The sequence below is a fragment of the Ambystoma mexicanum genome, chromosome 7p, assembly GCF_040938575.1.
Source record: "Ambystoma mexicanum isolate Mex_15411 chromosome 7p, UKY_AmexF1_1, whole genome shotgun sequence".
NCBI classification, from domain to species: Eukaryota; Metazoa; Chordata; class Amphibia; order Caudata; family Ambystomatidae; genus Ambystoma; species Ambystoma mexicanum.
The window spans coordinates 51,121,103-51,148,511 of NC_090939.1; the positions used below are offsets into that span (position 1 = coordinate 51,121,103).

At 48.0% G+C, this 27,409-nt stretch overlaps 1 protein-coding gene across 3 annotated transcripts in view; it reads left to right on the forward strand.

The window, feature by feature from the left end:
- SPAG17 (sperm associated antigen 17) overlaps window positions 1-27,409 on the forward strand; it is a 1,712,709-nt gene that overhangs the window by 706,676 nt on the left and 978,624 nt on the right. The window lies entirely within an intron of this gene.

Genomic DNA, 27,409 nt, shown 5'->3' on the forward strand with positions numbered 1-27,409 from the left:
TATTTTGACCGTCTTCCTGACCTGAAGTGGCCACATTTTCCATATATGCTAGGGAACCGAGAACTGGTAGCTTACAGTACTAAGTTTAGATCTTTGGTTTTGGAGAGTGGTTGGTCAGAGGAGAAAAGGGCATCCATTTTTTTACAGAGGTCTAAGGGAAGATTTAAAGGATGCTTTGACAATAGTAGAACGACCTACAGCAAGTGAAGATTTGATTTCTTTAGTGATTCAGTTGGATACCAGATTGGGTGAGAGAAGGTTAGAAAAGCAGAGAGATTTTTCTGAAGTTAAGGTTTGGAATAAAAGTGAGCGAACTAGGACAGAGCAGGCAGTGAGAGAGATAAGGGGTTTGGTGCGTGAAGGTCAAGTTAGGCACCATTGACCAAGGAGGAGAAAGACAGGAGGCGTAAGGAAAACTTGTGTTTATACTGTGGTGACAGTACTCATTTTGTAGGAAGATGTCCACGTGCACCGAAGAGAATTCCATCTGTAGCTGGGAGAGGACAGATAGTGGCCAATAAAATTCAGACGGCAGTACCGCACATCACTCTCAATGTATCCTTGTTTTGGGAAGGTAAGCTTAAGTGTGGTGGTCCGTGTGTGATAGATTCGGTAGCCACCGGGAACTTAATGGATATTAATTTGGTGGGAAAACTAGGAGTTCCAGTAGTTCAGAAGGGGGTTCCTGAGCAAGTACGGGCTGTAGATGGTTCACAGCTTACCTCGGGATTGATTACACAGATGGCTGATCAGTTGTGAATGAGGATTGGAGAGGGGCATTGCGAGAATATAGTTTTTGAACTTACTGATGCACCGCAGTTACAAATTATTCTTGGAATGCCATGGCTTACATTACGTAACCCATTAATAGATTGGGGAAGGAGAACAGTGGAGTTCAAGTCAGATTTTGGTAAGGAGCAATGCACAGTGGAAATGCAAGTGGGAGAACGAGAAGGTGCTTGTGAGGTTCAAGGAATTTGTTTAGCTGCAGGAGTAATGAAGGGGCACACCATAGGAGCTGTAGCAGGGGTTTTGCCAGAGATGTACTTGGAATTCAAAGATGTTTTTAATAAACAAGAAGCAAATGAGTTGCCACCACATCGTCCTTACGATTGCAAGATGGATCTGGAGGATGGTGCACCTATTCCATGTGGTAGGATTTATGCCCCGACGGAGAAAGAGAATGAGCATCTGAAGAATATTTGGATGAGAATCTGGCGAAGGGCTTCATTTGACATTCACAGTCGCCAGCGGCATCGCTCTCATTTCTTTTTTTTTTTTTGTAATTTTTCTTTCCTTTATTGAATATATATGAAAAATTCAACTTTTTCAATATTTAAAAAAAATTCATTTACATATAAATTCATCAATATACATCAAGTAAAAATGGAATAGTAAGAGAGAAACGTATGAACAAGAGACAAACCCGAAACCTTGATAAACAAAAAACATAAAATATGATAGACATTTATGTGCCACATGTTAAGATTATCTGTCATAATTATAAATCGCTTCCATTGAACGAAAGACATAATGTAAGTCTCTTAATTACAGACCAACAGTATATCATACTTTGTCTCTGTACAACCGTTGCAGTTTTTAAAACATAGACCAATTTGATGGACGCATTTCTTATACAATCAGGGAAAATCACGACTCTTGGAAACCCTTACATTTCTAATCCAATTGGCGAAAGATGATTAGATTCCAGTTTTACTGCTGCTAGAAAATTATGGATGGCAGTACGGATACTTATCGAGTTAGTAGATAGTATTACAAACGGGTGTCAGGAGGTATCGCACTAAAATAGGGCATGTGCTCCTCGAAGTATCGCCTTCTTAGAGTACTTAGGCCGGACATTCAGTTATAATATGTTGAAGGGTTTCTTTGATGGCCACATCCTGACAGAAGGCACAGTAGTTCTTCTTCCAAGGCAACAACCTCCTAGCCAGAATATCACGAGTCGGGAATAAATTAAACCGCAGGCGTAAGATGGTTGTTCTCACTCGCAGGGAGGGAGATTGGTTTAAGTATGACTGCAACACTTTAAGTCTTTTATATTCGAAGGCCAGTACTTGAAAGTCTTTGTACGAGAGACACTTAGTTCTCATTTTAATCCAATCAGACCTAAAAATGTTTACCTTTACGCGTGTTTGATTAACAATAAGGGTTTCCAAGGTTAGATCTGCACTAGCGAAGATGCTGTAGATCTATGCAACCCACGTTTTGACGAAAGGATGTTCAGCAGTCAACATACACGTGGATAATGTTGCAAGTATGTTGTCAGTTCTAATGAAGGTCAAGCACTTGCAAAACAAGGCACAGAGCTTCCAGTGGTATTCCGCATTCAAGGACGTCAGCCCCAGTTCATGTCTTAACCAAGGCCCAGGTATGCATTGAGGGAGATGTAGCACCCCTCTCCAAAATTCCGCCTGTAATTTATGCAGGACTGTCGGGAGTACAATATTTCTGGTCTCAAGGCCATACAATATGGTAGGCAATACTTTTTGTCTCCAGTAAGTAATCACACGCCTGATGGTGAATTTGCCAAATTTATACAGAATAATCCTTGTCTGGGAAATGGCAGTCACGATCTTGTGGTCTAAGGTCCTGGAATGCGAGTCAATAGAGGGCGAGTCATCAAATTGAATTCCTAGAGAAAGGTACGGAGGGACCACCTCCACTAACCTATCGTTAATTCTCCAATCAAATTCGGTTCTTTTGGAAGGTCTTGGTGCATAGATGACAACTTGTGTTTTATTGAGGTTGATTATTAGCTCATTTGTGTCTAAATATGTATTTAAGGCAGACACTAATTTCTGCAGGCCTACTGGTGTTCTGGAGACCAACACCAGGTCGTCTGTGTACCAAAGGGCTTTGATGCTTAAACCATTCATTCTTGACGAGTCTGAGTCAACCTGAAGAAAGGACTGTCTCACGTCGTGGATAAAAAAATTCAAAATGGCTGAGGCCAAGATACAGCCCTGTTTCACCCCTCTAAAAGTTGGTATTGCAGCTGATAGTTAGCCAAGCATGGACAATCGCACCCTTATAGTGGTTGACGAGTGTAAGACATAAATAATGTCACACAGGGTGGTTAGACAATTGGCTGAATGTAACTTTTCCATCAGTTTGATTCTGGAGACTGAATGTAGATCAACAAAAGCAAAATATAATGGTTGTTTTGTTGATTGGGCTTGGGCTTTTATAGCGTTGAGAGTCAGCAAATTGACAGTGGTACCTAAACCAGCCACAAACCCGGTCTGACAGGGATCCCGTTTTTTGCAGCTCTCAGTCCATCGGGAGAAGTCTCTCAACACCAGTCGAGCAAAGATCTTCCCTGGAGCATCAAGCAATGCAATAGGGCGATAGCTTGCCGGTGACTCCCTGTCACCTTTCTTAAATATCAGTACAAGGAGCGAAGACTGCCATGAAGTCGGAATGGTTTTGGAGAGAATACATTTATGAAATAAATTGTTCAAAATTGAGGCCCAACTAGATGGATTCTGTTTAAACATATAGTTGTTAAGACCATCGGGTCCAGCTGCACGCAAAGACGATGATTTCTTTATAAAGTCTTCAATGATTTTTGGTGAGCATTCTAGATTCCAATGGTTTGAAGTCGATTTAGAACAGATAAACTCAGCATATTTGGTGTCTGCATATAGTCTTGAAAAATGTTCAAGCCATTGTATTTCAGACACGCCACACAATTGGAGATTGGCTTGCAATTGATTGGACCCGCTGTTAAGCAGGGACCACATTTGGGCCGAATTTTTGTTGTTTGCAGAGCGCAAGAAGGCTTCGCTATCCTGCTGATAGAAAGTAGCCTTTCTTGCCCGGCACCAATTTCGCTACTGACATTTGATCTTCCGGCGACTACACTTTTGTTTGCTTAACGGAAGTTTGAGTGTAGCTCTTAATTCTTTCCTGTAGATGCGTTTCACCTGTTGTAGGATTTGATCATTTTGATTATGATTTGACACAAAGGGGAGACTTCCACTGTATGAAGACCCAAAAGAGGGGAGAATGTCTGCATAAAAGTCAAGCGTCGAGAGATATAAACCTTGCGTAGCAGGATTAAGAACATTTAACGAGGCATTTGACCATTTAAATCGCGTTTTCGCAGTGTTCATGGTTAGGGCCTACTTAGACCAACGTTGTTTGATAAAGTATGATCAGGAGCTTCCTGCCACACAAAAGTCAGCATGTGATGGTCACTTGCTGATTGAGTCAGGATTTCAAATTTGATAGCTCAGTAGAAAAGACTATCAGACATAAAAAACATAGTCAAGAATGGAATTGGAGATACCTCTCTCCCAAGTCGCTTTAGGGGGAATATCACCCACAATTGCACCATTGGCCATATGCAAGTTATGTTCCTTAACAAAGTTAAGCCATCTCACACTCTCAAGCTTTTCACAGGTTTTATTAGCACGTATGCAGTTAAGATTTAAATATCCTACCATCATGGTGGCATCAATGGATTGATCACAGGATATCAATTCTAATATCATGGATAAATCTTTGTAGAAAATCTCATCGGTCAACCCCACAGGATTCCAATATAAATTAATTAGAGCTAGCGTTTGAGTAGCACACACGATTTCCACTAGTTGTATGAAGTTGTTAGGAGACGCCCACTTGGTAATCTTTAATCCTTTACTAGTTTTTACTGCCACCAAAAGGCCAGAAGTGGGTGTCCCTCTGGCCGCTGTTAAGGCCGGTAGAAGAATAATATCATGGTCGTCCCAAACAGGTGCCATCACAAGCCATGTCTCCTGTAAGGCCACTATGTCATAGTTGTGAATATTAAGAGGCGAAGACCATTGGAGATGAGAGTGACCTCTAGTGTTCCATGAAGCTAGTGAATAATTGGCATGAGGACACTCTTTTAATGGTTATGTCTGAGGAGCGGTGGTTTCGGACCGGGGAGGCATTACAATCGGACCACAATAAGCACAAGTACACACGGCGGGACATTTTGAAATAGACCTCGGAGGTTGGGACTGTCCGCAATATTTGGCCTCCGCTATAAGGCGTTCCGGATCCTGAGCAATCAAGAAACCCATTTAAACAATTCAATTTTTTCTTTCCATATTGAGTTCAAGACTAGCCCAGATTTGATCCACAAACGCACAATTGCAAGATTTTGATCACACACAAATTCGACTTTGTCGATATCACTCGAAGCAATGTCTTGCAAGTTGCTCACATCTCCAAAGATGTTTAGAATGCTGGTCCTTCACAAGTCATATTTTTCATATGGGGCATCTCTACATTTGAGAATAAGTGAGTGGCAATTGGTAAAGGTGTTTCTGCACACTTGGTGGCCGACTCTAGTGGACTCCTCCTTGTTTGTAGATTTTAATGGTTGATTAGCACTTTTCAGTGCAGGACCAGAACACGCATTCTTCCATTCACTCTGCAGTTCATTAGAGAAGTTAGAGTTAGACTTGACCCCCATTGTGTTAATATTAGAGTTAACTAGAGTATTTTTGGCCATATGGTCAAGGTTTACCATATTTAATGCATTAACAGGATGAATTAAGGCTGCTCGCTCGATTAAGTAGGCCTCTACTGCAGCCTTTATTGACATCATTCGCTCTTGTACACCCTCTTCATTAGAAGGAACACCCACTTCAATAGAAGACGGAGCGACTTGTCTGTTTCTAGCATCACTCACACTGGTCACTGGGGCCTAAACAGCCGACAAAGCAGTTGGAACCACAGGGGTATCGATTAAATCAATGATCTCTGTAAGAGGCGCTTACTCGACCGGACAGCCAGGAGGGGCGGTGCTCATGGTTATCACCGGCCTTTCAGCAGACACAAAAACTCTGCGGATTCCCTGCCGGCAGAGTTAAGGGCATACTGCGGGGAAAGAGAGAGGGGATGGGGAGGGTTGTATGTTGTTGGGTCACCTGAGGTTGGCGTACCACACCCACTCTCTTTCTGGGCAGATTAGTTTTCTGCTTATTTACTCTTAAACCAGGAGCTTTCGACATACTTTGCGAGTCGACAATTATAGTTCTTAATTGCCCACTTGGACAAGTCTTTTTTGGACTTCTGTCTGGACTAATCCAGGAGTTGTTTGTATTTATGGCTTTTGGTACTGGGGAGGTGACAGGACAGATGATATCGGCAAAAGAGGGTAACACTGGGTTTAGACTGTGCGCCCCCCTTGTACCATTTACTTCGACTCGGGGATTGTCAGAACCCACCGCAACATCTACCATGTTCATAGATTTTAATTTACTTATGTCAGTAACTGATCATTTAACAATACCTTCAGCAATTTGCTTAATCTGACCATCTTAAATTGAAATGTTTAAATCAAGGGTTTCAAACAGTTTGTATAGGCTGGCTACAATGGTATTTACCGCGACCAGCGTAATTTAAATGAAAGCAAGATTTTCTAGTGGGTTTGCAGAATTATCAATGGGCAAACGGCGCCGTGGCGTAGGCATTAGAAAGGAGTCATGAATGGAGTGAATGGTGGAACCCATTGAACTTTGAATGGCGTCTCCACATGGATGATCCTCATGTGACCTACTCAAATTCCCTTCACTGGCATGAATAGAGATGTTACAAACATCGGCCAGATCAGGAATATGAAAGGAAACCTCATCTACAGTCGCTAGGGTTTGAATAACAGGAGGAAGGATTCTTACATCGGGACACCCAGGATCTGACTGAACATTTGCCAGGATGGTAGCGTCAGAAACAATAGGCATACGACTTGAATCATTCGAACCTAATGGTACGGACAAAGTCGGGCCCTTCAAATGTGGCACCGATGAAGATTCATCCATCATGCACTCTTTACGTTTAGCACAGAAGGTGCAAATGTCTTTGTTAGCCAGAGGAGTTCTTACAATTGGAGTCAGGGTAATGGATCTCTTGGAGATGCGCGAGAGTTTCTTTTGTTTAGAAGTAGCCAGGGAGGTGTTGAGCGAGGCGCTCAAAGAGTCAGGCATATTTGTTTTCAAAGTATAGGGACAAAAATGCATAAATGGTACCTTCCTCGGGTATGAGCAGTACAAAAACGATGAACTTAGGCCACAATACTACCAAGTAGCATACAACTGTTTCTTACTTGAAGGTAATTACATCCCACCACACTAGTAGAAGCTACAGTCTTCTCGGCCTCTGCCCGCAGTGAAGCGGCAAAGCAGGACTTTTCCCGGGCTTTCTCCGGTGCGCGCGCGTGGTGCGCGCGTGTTCCCAATTTTATAGTCGCGCCCACAGTTTTGCAGACTGACAGCCTAAACTAAAGGAAAAGAGTGTTATATACATTCATTTGTATGTGGTGGGAGATTAACTGCTTGCAAGCAAAGCTCACCTTCTGGGAAGGAGAGTTTTAAAGTCCACAGCAATCCAAATCAGTCCAATTCAGCGTAGTGAAATTGTCAGTGCACGGCCAAGGAAGCAGCATTCAGCGGCAAAGCGGTACTTTACCGGGGCTTTCTCCAGTGCGCGCGCCCTTATTTTTTGTCCCCAAGAAGAATAAGACCCTGAGGACATGCATCCATTATAGAGCCTTGAATAAGATTACAATCAAGAATCATTATCTGTTACCCTTAATATCAGTAATGTTGGACAGGATTCAAGGAGCAAAAATCTTCACAAAATTGGATGTTCGAGTAGCCTACCATCTGGTGAGAGTACGAGAGGGCAACGAGTGGAAGACTGCATTTAGGGCTCGTTATGGACTTTTCGAGTATCAAGTCATGCCATTTGGTTTGTGTAACGCTCCAGCAGCTTTCCAGTTTTTTATTAATCGGGTGCTGCGTGAATACCTAGATGTTTTTGTAGTGGTATATATATCGATGAGATATACATTTTTTCTTAAGATCTTGATCAACATGTTGAGCATGTCAAGAAGGTGTTGCTAAAATTACGAGAACATCATCTGTTCGCAAAACTTGAAAAGAGTCAATTTCATAAAGATCGTGTGGAATTTCTGGGGTTTGTATTGTCGCCGGAGGGTCTGGAGATGGACTCAGCCAAGGTAAAACAGTGAAGGATTGGCCGCACCCTACTTCAGTGAAGGATATACAGAGTTTTATCGGTTTTGCAAACTTCTATCGTAGATTTATTCAGGATTTTGCTCAAGTTGTCTCTCCAATTACAAGGTTGTTGAAAAAAGGAGTGATGTTTGAATGGAGTAACGAGGCAGAGAAGGTGTTTTACTTTTTGAAAGAAAGATTTGTTTCTGGACCAATTGTGTTACACCTAAATGTTGGTCAACCATTTTTCATTGAATCAGACGCATCCAACTGTGCTATGGGAGCTCTACTGTCTCAACGCCATCCTGTTACTGGTCAGCTTCATCCTGTAGCATTCTTTTCAAAGAAGTTTTCGTTGGCGGAGAGAAATTATACCATTTCTGATCGAGAGTTACTGGCCATCAAGGCGGCCTTTGAGGAATGGAGGCATTATCTTCTCGGAGGACGACATCGAGTCACGGTCTTAACTGATCACAGAAATTTGACATTTCTTTGTTCTGCAAAAACTCGGACCCCAAGGCACTTATGTTGGTCATTATTTCTTGCTGAATACGACTTTGTGATTATGTTCAAGCCAGTTTGTCAGAATGGGAAGGCAGATGCATTGTCTAGGTGTTTTCCTGGAAGCATTAAGGAGGAATCGTGTGCACCAATGTCTTTGTTGTCAGAGAAGAATTTTGTAGTTGGAGATGTTCAAAAGGAAATTGATTTCCAAACAAGAATTCCGCAACTGATGTCGAGGGAACAACTCAGTGAATGGGAAGAGAAAGATCCGGTGAGGCAGATCAAAGAAGGTTTACCATATGTGGATGCAAAACTAATTTTACCTCCAGAGGAGTTACGTGAGGAGGCTTTGAAGGCTTGTCATGATTCACCATTGGCTGGTCATCCTGGATTTAAGAAAACTCTAGAGTCGTTGCGAAGAGAATTTTTGGTGAAAGGAGATGCGTGAAGACATTGAAAACTATGTCAAAGCTTGTGAGATTTGTAGTCGTGCAAAGTCTGATCATCAAAGGGCAGCAGGATTTTTAGTCCCTCTTCCAATTCCTCCACGTCCTTGGCACACGGTATCAATGGATTATATTGTGGATTTACCACCGGATAAAGGATGTACAACTATACTTGTTGTGGTGGATGTTTTCTCCAAGGGAGGTCATTTCATTCCTATTAAGGGCTCTGCTATGGATACATCTTTAGAGCAGGCTTTTATGCAAAATGTGGTGAAACTTCATGGATTGCAGAGTCAAGTAATTTCAGATCATCGAGGTGCACAATTTGTATCAACATTTTGGCAAGCATTCTGCCAGGAGTTGAAGATTAAAATTAATTTGACCACCAGTTATCATCTCGAGGGTAATGGTCAGACGGAAAGAGTGAACCAGGAATTGGAGTAATACATAAGATGTTATCTGAGTTCTAATCAAGGGTGGTTGGAGTTACTCTGGCTGGCAGAATTGTGTTGCAATAATACAGTGAAAGACTCAACATCCACTTCACCATTCTTTGTGAATCAGGGATTTCATCCACGTTTTTAAGGGGTGTTATGTTAGAAGAAGTTGAGGTTCCTGATGTGGAGAGCAGGTTAAGGACTATGGGAATGAATCTAGAGGGGGCAGTACAAGCATTAAAAAAGAGTACATTGAGTTATAAGAAATCTGTGGGTAGAAAATGCAGGGATGCTCCAGTGTATAAGGTGGGGGATAAGGTGTGGTTATCTACAAAGGATCTGCGATTGAAAGGGAGGAACAAGTTTAGTCCTCATTACATTGGACCATTTGAGGTTGAGGAAGTTTTTTCACCAGTCACTGTTAGATTGAAATTGCCACTGGGTTTGAAGGTGCATCCCACGTTTCATGTACATTTACTAAAGAAGTGTAGAGAGGGCACCAGGATTCATGAAGTTCCAGGACCAGTGTATTCTGACAATGAAAATGAGTATGAGGTGCAGGTAATTTTGGACCCTCGGGTGGTGCGAGGGCAACTGCAGTATTTAGTGGATTGGAAAGGATATGGGCCAGAGGAAAGATCTTGGGAGAAGAGTGAGAATGTGCATGCCCCAAGGTTGGTTGGGCGGTTTCATTGATTACAGCCTAATAAGCCAGGCCCTGGGGCAGGGCATTACGGAGGGGGTACTGTCAGGGCTCGTCATTTCCTTTCCCATAATTTCAGGGTTGTCAAGGGTCCATGTTACAGTCTGCGCTTTAAGCATTCTCTCTGGAAGTGTAAAAAGGGGGAATGGTCTAGGTAGGAGCTGGGTGGTTGAGTTGGTTTGGAAAAAATGTTTCCTCAATGTATCTTCTCAGAAAGCCTTTGCTGTCCCAGGCCAAGATGGAGGGGCGAATCCTCAGTAGTGATTGGTTAGTGCTGTTTATGATGTAACTTGGAATTCCTTGTAGAATTCTAAACTGCCTTTCATTAAAGTTTGTTACTGAGGAGGTCATAGTCTTTGTAGTTCCTGTGAATTTAGAGTTAATAATGCCCATATTTATAGTAAATAATATTTTGAGTAAGAGTTCATTCCCTTTAAAGCAATGAAGAGTCATATGTGAGTTCAGAGTGTGGCTTTTCCGTGAACTGAAGCAGATAGAAGAAGATTCCAGTCAGCAGAGATATAAGAAACAAAACTAAGACTGAGCTAAGTGTTTTAATAATTTTTTAATAATCTGAATATAAACCAAGGTAACCAGCGATTGAGCAGATTGGATTTAGAGAAGTGCTAGAAAACAAGTGTCAATATTTACTGAACTTAGGTGCAAGATTTGAAGTCTATGGATTTTTTAAAATATTTTTGAGAAAAGAAACGTTTTCAAGTTTGTTTGTGCATGTATTTTAATCAACATAGAAGCGCGAGCGGTAGCGTCGAGACAGCAACTAACATAACTAATGTCAGCTGTTATTTTGAGTTCCGAGTTATTTTTCGGTTCGGCCAGGCACGTTAGTGTGCAGCGTTCCATGTACACTAGAGGAAAGCACCCACAGATGTTGTGTGCGCGTCTCCAGAAGACATTACGCTCGTAAGGACATTCCACTGTAGCATTCTTTGTTACGCAATTTGTCCTCGGCGCTCCGTCTGAAAGACATTGTTTTCATTCGAATGAAGTGGCAGCCACGGATACATTTCAGCCTTTTAAAACTTTACACAAGTACGTTTTAAGGTTGGAACTTTGCTAAAGCAACGTATCGGCATATGAGAAAACCTTCTAGCAATTAAGACTTGAAGCAGTAAAAAAGACATTGGGCCTCATTCCGAGTATGGAGGTAGTCATGGCGCTGTTTACACCATGACTACCTCCCATACCGGTACTGTGTCCGGTTTGGTGAGATGGGGACTTACCGGTCCAGTCCGACCTTGGCGGGACCGGTAAGTCCCCATTCACCAAACTATTCCCCATTCCCATTTGAGCCCCCATAGGTCTCAATGGGAAGGGGGAAGTAGCTAATAACGGTACCGCAATTTGCGGTACCGTTATTGCCTCTGATTTCCCTTAGTGGGTCCGGTCCTTAACGCCTGGTAAAACTCGTAGGGAACTCGTAGTAGGGCGCAAAGGGATTACCGGCATCAATGTCCTTAACGGTGCCCGGTATCCCTTTGCACCCACATCGGAATGAGGCCCATTGTTTACATTTTTCAAGACAAACACACAAGCATAATACTTCCGCAAGAAGCAGATGAGATACCGTTGATCAGAGCAGTCTCATTTTACATGCATTTCCAGAGGTGTAGCAGTCTGAGACAGTTATACAAGCCTAAAAGCTATAACAGCTTAGGCAGCAGGTACTAGGGGGGGGGGGGTGGTAATGGTTAAAAGATATATTTTAGTGGTAAAAGAACAAGTGAGTAATCTGTCATTTTTCATAGGTCTTCTACTGAAGATTCCAGTCGATTAAAAGAGTAAGAGGGACAAGCAGTAGAAGATTACTGCATTTCTTATTTTTTCCACAAGAGGAATTGTTGGGAAGGTAGACTTGGGGGGTCTGGCGGGCCAGCATCATTCCTGCAGGAAGAAATGGGCATTCACGACACAGCTGTCCAGTACCGGTCTAATGGAGCCTGGAACCACGAACTAGTTGGACCCAAAAACCTGATGCCTGAAGTGAGCTCTGCACCCACAATCTCTGGAATTCCTCTGACAGAAGCAGGCACGAATACAAAGGCCCAGCGATTTCAGGATCTTCCACGGTGGTCCCTGAGAAAATTGGAGTACAGGGGGTGAGTGAACCTGGCTTTTCGCCCCATCGCCTGTCTCTATAGAGATGGATGGGCGTGATGTCCTAGCCCCATCTCTCCCTTGCCCAGCCCTGGACATTCTGGGCTAATATCTTCCCCCAAGTCTCCCCTGTGGTGGTTGGATTGGGAGAGGATGTTAAAGATTTTCCTCTAACTTGTATTAACCTTTGGAACACATACACCTACTTGTTGGCTGAAGCCAACACTTGTCCAACTTCCTTAAAGAGACTCCTAGCCTCCTGAAAAGATTGTATAGGAACCTGTGTTTTAGATGGGAAGGATTTCTTTATGGTTAGTACCTTATTTATCAGGTTTTGTATGGTGTTTGCTACTCCTTTTTTCTAAACCTATCAGTTCTGAAATTATTGATCACTTACCTGGTTCTCTTTTCTTTAATCACTTGCTTTGCTACACTTACAGTACTTTGGAATCTATGACTAACTGTATTTAAAAGTGTTGGTAATCTTAGTAGGACACACCAAGGTAGATGTGCACATAAGAATAGTGAATGTTTTAGTGTGTTACCTGTGGTTTTTCATTTAAGAGTAGTGCCATAAGGCCTCAATAACTAACTGCCTTTTTATACAAGCTGTCTAGTGTTGTGATGAATCTGGCAGTGTCATCACTGCTTCCATGGAGAGAACCTCCCCTAGTGTGGTCAGGATGAGGCAGACACTCTGTGACCCAAATCCTGGGAGGGTGGGTATTTGAGGGAGGATCACAGAGTGGGAAGACGACCCTCATGCAGGTAGAGGTGTCTTGCCAGATGAGACATGGAATGCCCCCTTTTCATCAGGGACTAAGGACACCCCTACAGTACCCGAATCCCTTACGGCTCATGACAGTGGGACATTAGAGATTACCCAGAACCAAAACCAGCTCAAGGGATCATAAACCCCCTTCTTGTAACACTAAGAATCCCTTCCCTAACTGACTCATGGATTGTACTTATCCTACCATTCCCCTAAAAAGTACTGGGACAAGGAAGAATGAGTCACCTCAATGAAGATCACTTTGCCAGTACTATGACGAGGGAGAGGAACGGAGGAATGAAGATCTCTTCTAATGGGAACCACTATCAGCAGTCAGTGTCTTTCCAACAACTGACGAGAAAGAGGCGAGGAGCAACAGTGATCACTCCTAATGAGAACCATGATCATCGGTCTAGTCTTTCCCCAAATCCTATTGGCCAATATAATAGCAAGGAGAAACTAAAGAAGTGTGAGAGAAGCCCTGCCTGGGCAAACCATGTGGAAGGAGTGAAGCCAGTCCAGAGCGGCCAGAAGAGGGGAGACCGGGATGCATACTAAGAGGCAGTGGAATCAATGACAGAAGCAAGCAGGAGAGAATGGCCAAGCAGAAGGAGCTGCCTAGCTGACCAGGAGAGCTGTGGCTCTCAGTCTGCTGAACATGCACAGACCCCAAGAGAGACTAGTCCAGCAGAGGGATGGATAGCCATCCAGCAGAGGATGTAAGCTGGGGCTTGCAGTCTACTAGGTTCTCCAGGCTAGCAGGAGAACTCATTCTCTTATCCAGCTGGGGTGAGGCCCACTGACGTTTATGGTAAACAGAAGCAGGAAGCTAAAAGAAGCTGCCGGCAGGAGAGATCATGTTGCTCCTCTCTGTGCCAAAGGATGCCTGTGGAGCCAACCAGCTTGGGAACCTGAAGGGGGGGAGAAGGCTGTTGAAAGCGGATGACACGTGGCAAGAACGCCAGATGCCAGAGGAGGGCTCCTGGGTGTTGGCCGTGATCAGAGAGCAGCGTTTTGCTAAACGGAATCCCATGAGAAGCAGACGAGCGCAGCGGAAGCCTCAGGAAGAAGAAAAGTCTTATAAAATCGGAGAGAGCAAGACTGGAAGAGCATTTGTCTAAGGGAAGAGACTTCAACGTTTGTCAATGTATGTTGTACGTGTATGAGAGAGATACTACGTATGAGAGATATACTACAGAAATCATATATAAGAAGCTAACTATATTAGCCAAGAAGGCCAAAAGGCAGAACCATCAAAGGTGGGAGAGCGAGCAGGAGCTCAACATGAAAAGACCTGGCAGAAGAGTATACCGGGAAGTTGCAAGTACACAATCACACAAAGCCCTAACAGGAGAGTACACCAGGGAATCACAAGTGTATGTTTTCAAGAAGTAAAGGTGTGATCTAGAAGACCTGGCAGCAGAATATACCAGGCAGCAAATGGGTAAAGGAAATCTTGGTATGGAAATATCAGGCGAGTTGGAAGTGAATAAGTTACAAGAAATAGCCAACCGGCTGTGTTGTTTTAAGAGACTTAGGAAGAGAAATCCTGGCAGGAGAGTAGATAAGGTATCCCGACCAAACATAAAAAGAAAGACAATCAGTTAGAAGATAGATTTTGTTTTTTAACCAAGGGAACGCCAAGAACTGTTATTTGTAACACAAGAAAGCGACAAAGAATCCAAGGGGAGGGAAGAGCCCTCTGGCACAGAGCTACCCATCCTTGAGAGACTTCTTTTTGTGGTAGTTATACAAATTGCCATTCTTTTGAACATTTACAAAACGCTCACGGCCAAAGACGTTATCCTTTTCACCTTAGAAGTGATTGTGTTAGAATGTAAGGTTCAGCATAGTACTTTGGACAAAGGACAGTTTTGTTTTGGACATTCTGACACCGGCAGATCGTGAATTTAGTAGGGCAACTCTGCTAGTGCAGGGACAGCAAGGTCTTTTCCCAAACCCTTTTATTTTCTAATAAAAGTATTTAGCCAAAATCATGCCTAACTTGTGTCAGAGTATCATTCCCGACTCCTCACAGTTTACTTCACTGAACCCTTAGCCACGCTCATGCTCTTCTACGTCTAAGTCTTGCTGCTCATCCACACTAACGAGATTTGGCTAGACATGTTCATCAGAATAGGATGGTCTCTCTGAATCTGTTGACATGGCTGACATGACATGACACCTTCAGAACGGATGCCGCTCTTTTTTTTTTTTTTTAAGCCTGACCGCTGGTGGTATTAAGGGTGCCAGCTAGTGCTAGTCACCATGGTTTGATGAAATAAGTAAAATCATGTATAGAAAGTGTAGAATTCACGTTGCTTTTCGAAAACAATTCAAGCTCCTCTGCCTCTAACCCATGCAGCCATTCATGACCAAGGACCAATCTACATTCAGGAGCACATCAAGACATATCAACCATCTAGAACCCTCAGACCTTCAGACTCAGCCCTCCTCAACATTAAAACACTCTCTAAGCAACCTCTGGAAGGCAGGTGTTTTACCGTACAAGCACCTTTGTATGGAACTCACTACCCTTTTAAGTTCATCACAAAGAGAACTAAGTCTGCATCCAACAATCAAGACCATTTTCTTTTTTCATGCTTTTTGTGCAAGTCCATTGCCTTCACACGGCCACCGCTATCGTGGACCCACTGATTGCTTTGGCACGCAACAAGAAGCATAAAATAAATGAATAAATAATGTAAACTGGCTTAGCTTGTCAATACTTGTTTTGGTCTTGAGAGCTACACTGTTCTTCATCAGAATGGTAAATATGTGATAAAAATGCATACATTTCACAAAGCAACTACAAACGTTTTGGTAAATCTAACTAAGAAGTGTGAGGTTGCAGAAGTAAGGCTTGGACACAATGATGGCATGTTTTCGGGTAGAAATTGTTATTAAATGAAAGGGGGTTGGAAAGATGCCTCTCTGTCCCTAAAACTAAGAGGGTTTCTCTGCCTCTAAGGAAACTAAGAAAATTGTCAGAATGTCCAAATTATAAGGTCCATCCCTGTCATGTCTCAAAAAGTCTGCTTCTGTCCCTAACACTGATAACCTAAACCTACTGTGTAAGGATGACCTTTTCCAAAAGTGAAGTGCTGTGTGCTGCTCCAAGCAAAAGCAAAGTTCCCAGTCTCTTGGGTAATCACAAGTGGCACAAATGAAGACATGTTCAAAGCTGTAGGACTCCAAGGTTAGGGTCCTAGTCCTTTCCCCTAAATTCCCTTCTATAGTGCTTCTCTCAGTCCTGTACTTGCTTATATAAATGTCAATAGGCAGTTCACAAGAATATGCTCTTTATGCTTCTCACGCTTATCCCACTAACTTGGCACACTCCTTTTGCCAAGCATAGGATTTGTTTGCACAATGTATTCATCCCTTATTTTCGGTGTGAGTCCCAGACTCGCAATGTAACTGCTTGGTTCACACTCCTGCCAAGTTATCTTGTCATGACCTTCTTATGGTATGCATCCTTATCTTGTGGAACCTGCCAATGAGTCCCTAAGCACAGAAGATGCCAACCCTAAAAGGATTGGTGAGAGGAAACACTAATGGTCCATGCGCTCTTCTAAGGGCTGTTCTGACAGTGAAACTCTGTCTTGTATATTGTGGGTACCATACTGCTATTGACCATATGGATGAACCAAGCTCCCAAGAATCCATTGCCCCCAATAATGGCTTGGAACCTGTTCCCTACACAGACCTGAGACGAGAGGCAGAGCCTGCAGCCTGTGGTTGCTACCCAAGACTGTGAACTAAGATTGCAGTCAATTTGGAAGCCTTGAATTGTGTCCCCTTTCGGAAGGCATACTTGACCTGGCAACTGCACTGATCCTTACGATAAAGATGTGAGACCACATGTACCCACATGTCCGATAACTGACAGTCTGTGGCATGCATTTACCACAATTAGCACAAGGTAGAGCCAGCAAGGACACTAAAACCTATGCCCTCATCTCCCTGAAATACGAAATATCTGCAATATCAGCTACTCTGGAACTTGCATTCTCCAGCATGGGGTCTGGCATGGATTCATATGCTCATGAATATTCCCCGTCGTCAGGCCGGGAATCCTCGGTAAAGAAAAAATCAGTATCAGTTTCGTTTCTGATCTGTCTCTCTCAGTAGTAACCAATCACTGGTCTCTGGGTCATACTGCCCCCAGCCAATGACTGCCCTCTCCCTAAGCCCCGCCTCTGGCAGCCATCCTCAGATTTTTACCGCACGCTCAAGTGTTGGGAGTCCTCGTGTTTAGCTCTCGAGCTTTTGCAGCATTTTCGCGCTTTTTCAAAGAGAATTTCTCATTTTTCGGTCAAATAGAGCCTCAAGCTCCACCGTCTCTACATCCGATTAACGGGGATCCGTGTCAGATTTTTCTACGCCCCTCAAGGGTGAAGATTTCGTCGAGTTACGCTTCTTGAAGGAGTCCAGGAGTTTCTGCGGCCTACCCGAACATGGCCCAGGCGAAAGGAAGCTCGACGCCCGGAATGCTGTTCAGGGTCTACCCTGGATGCCAGCTGCAGAATGTGTTCAAGGAGGACGAGCACTCGAAATGTCTCTATTGCCTTCATGAGGACAAAACGCACGAGGAGAAGGACTGTGCGTTTTGCAGGAACATGTCGGAACAGACCATCAAGGACCGACACCTTCGTCTCTCCAACTGGCTGGAATGAAAGAGCCTGTCAGGTGAGAAGAAGAAGAAGTCCGAGCGGGCTTCTAAGTCCTGTGAGGGCGCCCCAGTGACGGTGGCCCAACAGAAGGCAAGCACCGCAAGTCCGCGGGCACCTGGAGCACCGAACGGTCGGGCTCCACGGCTGCCAGGCAGGGCGCATCCTCTCCAGCGCCATGAACCACGAGACAACGCTCTGGCTCAGGGAAGAGGAAGGCCGAGAACCCGACGAAGCTTCTGGAGAGGCCCCAGTCAAGCTCGAAGGATCCGGCCGAGGGGGAGCGAGGCAGTGACCTTCCCCCCAAGGTGAAGGCCACAGGCCCACATAAGGTGGTAAAGGCCTTGATTCACCCGACTAAGGCCTCTATCGAGGAAGTCGCGGCGGCCCTGGCGCAGCCTGTGGAGGCTACACCAGTGGAGGTGACCTCAGGGCCCAGAGTCTCCCTGCCTCCGCAGAGGGAAGCCTCTTTCAGACCCATCGAAAAGACCCCTGTGAAGACCCCTTTGGAAAAAGAGGGGGGGCAGTGGCCATTGTGGACACGGACACAGCATCCGAGGAGGAGCTGGTAGACGTCTTAGTGGGCCTCGACGAGGGCGTCGAAGAGGCCTGTTCCCACAGGAGGGATCCCGACGAAGGTGACGACGAGAGCGACGGCAGCACCCGCAAGGGTCCTAGTCACCCGGCGCTCCTGTCGCTTCCAGAGCTGCAGGACAACTCAGCGGCCATTTTGTTGGCAATACAATCCTTATGTTCGGAGAAGGACGAGATTGCCCTTACCACCGACGGAGGAGCCAGAGCCAGGCCCGACGGGAAGCCCCCCAAACAAGAGAGAACGGATTCATCCAGCCCCGCCTTTTCAGCCCTAGCGGCCTACTCAACCTTTGCCCACGTTCCCCGTCCCTGGGGATGACATGGGAACGGACACGGCCACGACGGGTACCGACTACGACAGCGGTGACGATGGGACGGAGCTCCCATCGCCCCCTGCCCGGGCCTCCCCGCCCGACGAGATCGGATCCTTCCATGCAATGATTGCCAGGGCATCCGAGCTTTCAGCTCTGCCCCGAAGAGAAGAAGGAAGGTTTCCTTTTCCAACGGCGCGAGGCCAAGAGGAAAACAGTCCTCGCTGTGCCTCTGCTGGATGACATCTGGGACGAGGGTCTCACCCTTCTCAAGAACCCGTCAACGACGCCTGCCAAGAGGAGTCGGTACGAGAAGAAGTACCGGGTCCCCGACGCCGCCCCTTTGTGCCTTAGGGCACAACCGACACCTGACTCGGTCGTCTCAGCGGCGGCCAAGAAGAAAGCGGGGGGACATCGGCCTCAACGTCAACTTCCCCGCCGGACGGCGAAGGAAATAAGCTGGATGCAATGGGACAACAAGTTATCTCGTCGGCGGCAACAACGATTAAGGTGGCCAACGCCCTCGCTATCGTGGCTTGCTACGACCAGGAGTTATGGTACAAGATCGCCCACCTGTTGGACTTCCTTCCGGACGACAAGAGGGCCGAGGGCCTGGAGATCTTGCAAGAAGGCGAAGTGGCGTCGGACCACGCCATAACGGTGGCAACGGACATTGCCAACAGCGGTTTCCACCAGTAAGGCAACAGCGTTTGCCTTAGACGACGAGGGTGGCTCAAGGCAACGGATTTCCGCCAGGACGTACAAGCCAAAGTTTTGGACATGCCGTTCGACAGGAACAATCTGTTTGGGAAAACAGTGGATGAGTCCCTCCAAGCCATCAAGGCGGACACGAAGACAGCTAACGCCCTAGGCGTTCTCCGGCAACGAAGGCCGTCCTTTCGGAGCACCGGAGGCAAGCAGGGTCCCTCCAAGGGATTCGGCGGTGGCTCCTCTACGTACCGCCAAGCGGCCCGCTCCTCGTCGCAGGAAGCCTATAGAGGACGAGGCAAGTCGGGTGGACCCCGCCGTCATCGCCAAGGAGGCCAAGGTGGCAAGGCACCCTCCAAGCAGGATTGAACTGACCGTGGTGTCAGGCCCCCACCGAAGCACCCCGGTGGGAGGCCGGCTGGCGAAGTTCGTCAGCGTGTGGGAGTCCATCTCCAATGACCGTTGGGTACTGGATGCCCTGGCCCAGGGGCACGCCCTCGAATTTCAAAAGAAGTGCCCCCGCATTCCACCCGTGGTCAGGAAGGAAAATCACGTCCCTCAACTGCTATCGGAGGTAAGGGCGATGCTGAAAAAAATGCCATCGAGCTCGCCCCGAAGAGACTCCGGGGTTCCGGAGTATGCTCAAGGTACTTCCTCGTGAAAAAGAAGACAGGAGGATGGCGACCCATGCTGGACCTGCGACGACTGAACAAGTACATCAAGGCACAGAAGTTCCGGATGGTCACCCTCCAGCACGTGCTGGGACAGCTGGAGGAGGGCGATTTTCTGTCGTCGCTGGATTTGGAGGATGCATACTTTCACATCCCCATTTTAAAAGGACACCGAAAGTTCCTCAGGTTCGTGGTCCAAGGGCGGCACTACCAGTTCAAGGCACTCCCGTTCAGACTAAAATCGGCATCCTGGGTTTTCACCAAGTGCCTTGCTCCAGTGGCGGCGCGGTGTAACGCTCACCTGGTTCCCACGGAGACGCAGGTCTGGCTTCGAGTGCTGATGCTTCTTCAATGGTGAAGCGCAGGACTCTGAAGATGGACAGGAAGGGCCCTCTACTCTGGCTTCTCCGGCTCGTAGGAATATACCCCTGTGCGTGAAAAGGGAGTATTACCTACTGACTGAGTTATGCTCAAGCCTCCCATTCTCTTCCAACCCTCCACGATACCCTTCCACGATTCCCCGGGAAGTCTCAACTTAGGGTCTAAAAGGACGAGCTCTCCATCCTGCTTCTGACGCAGGGGCGCGTTGAACCCAGTTACTTCACTGGATTGAGGTTGGATGGGAGTTCAGGTAAGCTTCATTATACTGGTAAGGCGCTGTAAAAGTTCTGTTGCAAGTTCAAAAGTTCAAGCTTTAAATAATAATGTTCATTGTCGTTTTTCAGGTGATGAATGAAGATTCCTTTGGAGACTTCTTGCAACAAAGCGCTAATGTTGATGTCTTTTCCCCATAGGGGCCGGGGTTCGGAATGCCGGAGATATGGCGCCGACCCGAAGTGAACGTGCAGTTCCAGTAAAGATCTGGTAAGTCCTAGATGAGCGCTCAGGTAATGTCTTTGCATTCGCTCATCTAATGTCTTTGTCTTTTTTCCCCATAGGGGCCGGGGTCCGGAAAATGCTTGGAAGCAGCAAGACCCGAAATGAAATGGGAATGACCCAACAGGTAAGTCTTAGAAGGAAACTGAGCTTTTCCTATTCCCTTCCTTCTCTCACCTCTTATTCTTGTCTTTTTCTCTAGGCTCTGGGAAGTGGCTGTGTATCCGGATGATCGCTGCTGAAGATGGAGGAACCCAGGAAAGGTGAGTGAAATGCAGCGCTGCAGCAATCGTAATGAAATGCTTTTAAAATTATGTCTTCCCTTTCAGGATCGTCGGTGATGTCTCTGTGGTACAGATTAGCTGGTAGGTCTCTTGTCTCCCTTTGCAGGTGACCCAGGATGCTGACAGGCGTGGCTGAAGTCCAGATGCAGGAGCTGACACGGTGAGCGTCCAGCTGCGAGGAGCAGAACAATGCGAAGCGTGAGTTGCTGATCGGATGTGGTTTAAATAGCTTTGGAAGAAGTTCCAAGTGTGTATCCTTCCTCCGATCAGGTATGTATCCTTCCCCGACCACACCCGGGTGGAAAGTAGCCCCACAGGTAAAGTAGTTCCTATTCAGGCCTCAAGAGGGCCTGGATGTGGCAGCATGGTCTGCATCAGGTAAGTGCACATTAAAACACTTGAACACATTTTTTATTACTTGAACACACAATTTATTACCCAGACACCCCGCAAAGTCCGAAATGTGCCCGGGACTTTGCGGGGGTGTCTGGGTAATAAATTCTGGGGCGATGTGCGCAAATCATACCTCTGCGGATTTCCACGGGTGTCCTCTTTTCGGAAATGCATGGGATTCCCTGTTTTCCTTGGTGGCTTGGACACCCGATGCCCATATCTGTATGTTGTGCCGGTCGGCAGAATGGCTGAGATTCCCCTATGCAAACAGACTGGGGGTTGCTTGCGTTTTCGGCTTGCCCCTTGCCAGCCAGGTAGGTGCACCCGCATGTGAGGTACCGTTTTCATCGGGACACCTGTGGGAACGCGGGACGATAGGCCATGTGTTGTTGGGGGCGTGTTTCGATGGGTGCGCCGAGCGAAATGTGCGGAAAATGCGTTTTTTTCCCCACATTTCGGATTTTGCGGGGGTGTCTGGGTAATACATTCTGGGGCGATGTGCGCAAATCATACCTCTGCGGATTCCCACGGGTGTCCTCTTTTCGGAAATGCATGGGGCTCCCTATTTTCCTTGGTGGCTTGGACACCCGAGGCCCATATCTGTATGTTGTGCCGGTCGGCAGAATGGCTGAGATTCCCCTCTGCAAACAGACTGGGGTTTGCTTGCGTTTTCGGCTTGCCCCTTGCCAGCCAGGTAGGTGCACCCATGCATGTGAGGTACCGTTTCCATCGGGACACCTGTGGGAACACGAGAAGGTATGACATCTGCTGTTGGCGACGTGTTTCGGTGAGTGGACACAGGGAAATGTCTCTGAAATTGGCCGGAAATGAAGACAATTCTCAGACATTTCGCTCTGGCCACCCACCGAAACACACCGCCAACAACACATGGCCTACCTTCCCGAGTCCCCACACGTGTCCCGATGAAAACAGTACCTCACATGTGTGGGTGCACCTACCGGGGGCGCAAAAGGAAAAGGGTAACCGACTGGGAACCCCAAGCCATTCGCCACTGCCCATTTTGTTCATGTGGGCAACCTACAGATTTGGGCCTAGGGTGTCGAAGCCAGCAAGGGAAACAGGGAACCCCATGCATTTCCCAAAAGAGGACACCGGTGGGAATCCACAGAGGTCTGCCTTGCGCAAATTGCCCCAGTTTTTATTAGCCACAATCCCTGACAAAGTGTGATATTTGGTGGGGAAAAAACACAATGTTCACTTTGTCTGGGGTTCTGGGTAATAAATTCTGGGCCGCTTCGCGCAAATCAGACCTCTGTGCATTCCCACGGGTGTCCTCTTTGGGGAAATGCATGGGGTTCCCTGTTTTCTTTGCTGGCTTCGACACCCTAGGCCCAAATCTGTAGGTTGCCCACATGAAAAAAATGGGCAGTCGCGAATGGCTTGGGGTTCCCAGTCGGTTACCCTTTTCCTTTTGCGCCCCCGGTAGGTGCACCCACACATGCGAGGTACCTTTTTCGTCGGGACACCTGTGGGAACACGAGAAGGTATGACATCTGCTGTTGGCGACGTGTTTCGGTGAGTGAACACAGGGAAATGTCTCTGAAATTGGCAGGAAATTAAGAAAATTCTCAGACATTTCGCTCTGGCCACCCACCGAAACACACCACCAACAACACGTGGCCTACCTTCCCACGTCCCCACACGTGTCCCGATGAAAACGGTACCTCACATGTGTGGGTGCACCTACCGGGGGCGCAAAAGGAAAAGGGTAACCGACTGGGAACCCCAAGCCATTCGCCACTGCCCATTTTGTTCATGTGGGCAACCTACAGATTTGGGCCTAGGGTGTCGAAGCCAGCAAGGAAAACAGGGAACCCCATGCATTTCCCAAAAGAGGACCCCCGTGGGAATCCAGAGGTCTGACTTACGCAAATTGGCCCAGAATGTAATACCCAGAACCACCAGCAAAGACCCACATGGGAGAAGGGTGCCCAAGGCCAGGGATATTACCGCCGACTTTGCTGGAGCCCTGGCTGCCCTGCGTTACAGCTTCTCCCCACCAAGGAGTCTCGGCAGTGTGCCAATACCTCCCCGAAAGGAAAAGCTGTAATGCAGCCCAGCTGCAACTCCAGGACAGTTGGAGGTGATCTGCCCAGACGGGCCATTCCCACCAACACCAACCAACAATCCAGCCCCAGTCTCAACCACCCCACTGACAGTGGGCCCTAACCATAGAATAATAAAAAACAGTACTCACATAACGTTGCAGCTGCTCGGGTAGAAAAAGCTGTAAACAAAACAAAGAACATATGTTACCTACGGTCACACCAGCAAAATGTAGCCCTCCCCGGGGGCAGATAAGGGGGGGGGGCTGTCCTGCACTCCTCCCTGGGCTCAGGCGTCCGTTCCTAGGAGCAGATATCTGGTCCCAGGGAGGGCTGCATGACTTGGCACCCACTCCATTGCGGGTGGGGGCAGAGGGGTTCACGCCTCATCCCATTAGAAAATTCCCTGACCCTTTGGGGTGCCCCACCGCCCCCCCCCTAAAAAGCGTTCCACCATTTTCATTTTTTTCCTTTGGTAACCCAACTTCCCTTGGTGCAGAGGGTCACATTGGTGTGCCAATCTGGCGCCGGGGTCCCCAAACCTCACTGCCCCACCATTTTTGGGGGCCCTCTCCCCCCATTTTTGGGGGCCCTCTCCCCCCCTCACCCCAAATGGCTGGCAGGGACACCTCATGCAGGCCTCCCTGGGCCTCCTACAAACGGCTGCGTGAGGTACACCCCACCTCCATTTGGGATGGGGGGGGAGAGGGCCACCACAAAAGGTGGGGCAGGACCCCCAATAGATGGGGCAGTAAGGTTTGGGAACCCTGGGGGCAGATTGCCACACTAATGTGGTCATCTGCACCAAGCGAAGTTGGGTAAACAAAAAAAATAATACAAATTCATAGGCTGCTTTTTAGGGGGGGCTGAGGGGCACCCTAAATTGGCAGTGAATGATGTACTGAAACGGGGGGTGGCCCTCAGCCCCCCCACCCCAAATGGAGGGCCCCACCTCATGCAACCCTCCCTGGGGGTTGATATCTGCTCCTAGGAAGGGGCATCTGACCCCATGGAGGGATCCAAGAGGTGGGCCCCCCCTATCTGCCGCCAGGAAGGGTTGCATGAGGTGGGGCACTCCATTTGGGGCGGGGGGGGGCTGAGGGCCACCCCCCCGTTGCAATACATCATTCGCTGCCAATTTAGGGTGCCCCTCAGCCCCCCCTAAAAAGCAGCCTATGATTTTGTATTATTTTTTTTGTTTACCCAACTTCGCTTGGTGTAGATGGCCACATTAGTGTGGCAATCTGCCCCCAGGGTGCCCAAACCCTACTGCCCCATCTATTGGGGGTCCTGCCCCACCTTTTGTGGTGGCCCTCTCCCCCCCACCCCAAATGGGTGGCAGGGACACCTCATGCAGGCCTCCCTGGGCCTCCTACAAACGGCTGCGTAAGGTACACCCCACCTCCATTTGGGGTGGGGGGGAGAGGGCCACCACAAAAGGTGGGGCAGGACCCCCAATAGATGGGGCAGTAAGGTTTGGGAACCCTGGGGGCAGATTGCCACACTAATGTGGTCATCTGCACCAAGCGAAGTTGGGTAAACAAAAAAAATAATACAAATTCATAGGCTGCTTTTTAGGGGGGGCTGAGGGGCACCCTAAATTGGCAGTGAATGATGTACTGAAACGGGGGGTGGCCCTCAGCCCCCCCACCCCAAATGGAGGGCCCCACCTCATGCAACCCTCCCTGGGGGTTGATATCTGCTCCTAGGAAGGGGCATCTGACCCCATGGAGGGATCCAAGAGGTGGGCCCCCCCTATCTGCCGCCAGGAAGGGTTGCATGAGGTGGGGCACTCCATTTGGGGCGGGGGGGGGCTGAGGGCCACCCCCCCGTTGCAATACATCATTCGCTGCCAATTTAGGGTGCCCCTCAGCCCCCCCTAAAAAGCAGCCTATGATTTTGTATTATTTTTTTTGTTTACCCAACTTCGCTTGGTGTAGATGGCCACATTAGTGTGGCAATCTGCCCCCAGGGTGCCCAAACCCTACTGCCCCATCTATTGGGGGTCCTGCCCCACCTTTTGTGGTGGCCCTCTCCCCCCCACCCCAAATGGGTGGCAGGGACACCTCATGCAGGCCTCCCTGGGCCTCCTACAAACGGCTGCGTAAGGTACACCCCACCTCCATTTGGGGTGGGGGGGAGAGGGCCACCACAAAAGGTGGGGCAGGACCCCCAATAGATGGGGCAGTAGGGTTTGGGCACCCTGGGGGCAGATTGCCTCACTAATGTGGCCATCTACACCAAGCGAAGTTGGGTAAACAAAAAAAATAATACAAAATCATAGGCTGCTTTTTAGGGGGGGCTGAGGGGCACCCTAAATTGGCAGCGAATGATGTATTGCAACGGGGGGGGTGGCCCTCAGCCCCCCCCCGCCCCAAATGGAGGGCCCCACCTCATGCAACCCTTCCTGGCGGCAGATAGGGGGGGGCCCACCTCTTGGATCCCTCCATGGGGTCAGATGCCCCTTCCTAGGAGCAGATATCAGGCCCCAGGGAGGGTTACAAGGGGTGCCCCCTTTCTACTTCGGTTGGGGGGGCACCCCCCCTTTCATTCAGTAAAAAATCCATGGTGGCTAGTGGCCCCCACCCCCTTTTCCCATAATTTCACTTTTTTTTTTTTTACATTTCCTTGGAGCAGATGGTCAGCCATCTGCCCCGGGGTTCACATGCATGTGCCCCCATGCTTTGGGGGCCGGGAGGGGGAGAGGACTGCAGCCCTCTCTCCCCCCACCTCACAAACGAATCCATGGTGGTCTAGTGGGTTGCTGGTCACGGATCGAGCGCCCTGCGCCCCATCCGTGACCAGCAATGCCTCATATGTGGTGTCCTTGGAAAGGGGAGAAAGTCCCCTTTCCAGGGACACCACTTTTTGATCAATCCCTGGTGGTCCAGTGGGCCCCAGGGCCCCAAACCCCCTCCTACCTCCCCTTGATTTTTTTTTTATTTATTTTTTTTTATTTTCACCCCTGGGGGCAGTGATTATCTGCCCCAGGGGTATCTGGCACTGTGGCCCCATGCCTTGGGGCCACTGAGGGAGGGAGGCCGCTTACCTAGTAAGCAGCCCCCCCTCTGTCACAAATGGATCTGTGTTGATCCACTGGCATCGCTGCCTGCGGATCGCGCGCCCTGCGCCCGATCCGCGGGCTGCAATGCCTCATATGTGGTGTCCTTGGAAAGGGGAGAAAGTCCCCTTTCCAGGGACACCACTTTTGTTCCATCCCTGGTGGTCCAGTGGGCCCCAGGGCCCCAAACCCCCTCCCACCTCCCCTTGATTATTTTTTATTTTTTTATTTTCACCCCTGCGGGCAGTGATTATCTGCCCCCAGGGGTATCTGGCGCTGTGGCCCCATGCCTTGGGGCCACTGGGGGAGGGAGGCCGCTTACCTAGTAAGCAGCCCCCCCTCCCTCCGCGTCACAAACGGATCTTCATTTGATCCGTGACGTTGCTGCCCGCGGCGCCCTGCACCCGATCCGCGGGCAGCAATGCCACACAATTGGGATCGTTGGAAAGGGGAGAATCTCCCCTTTCCAACGATACCCGCCTCGATCTCCGGCTTGAAATACAGCCGGAGATCGATGCTGACAAAGAAGTGAACTCACCTTCTTTATCCACCGCAGCAGCTGAAAATGGCTGCTGCGGTGGATTTACTTTCAGTTTCACGCCGACGTGCGTTACGCACGCCGACGTGAAACTGAAGGTAATCCAGCCCCCTGGCAGTGAGGGGGGACCTCCCCCTCACATAGCCCAGGTTGGATAAAACAAGGTGCCGAAAAGGACGAGCTATCTCGGCCTTGGCACTGCGTGTGCACTGTCAAGGACGAGATACCTCGCCCTTGGCACT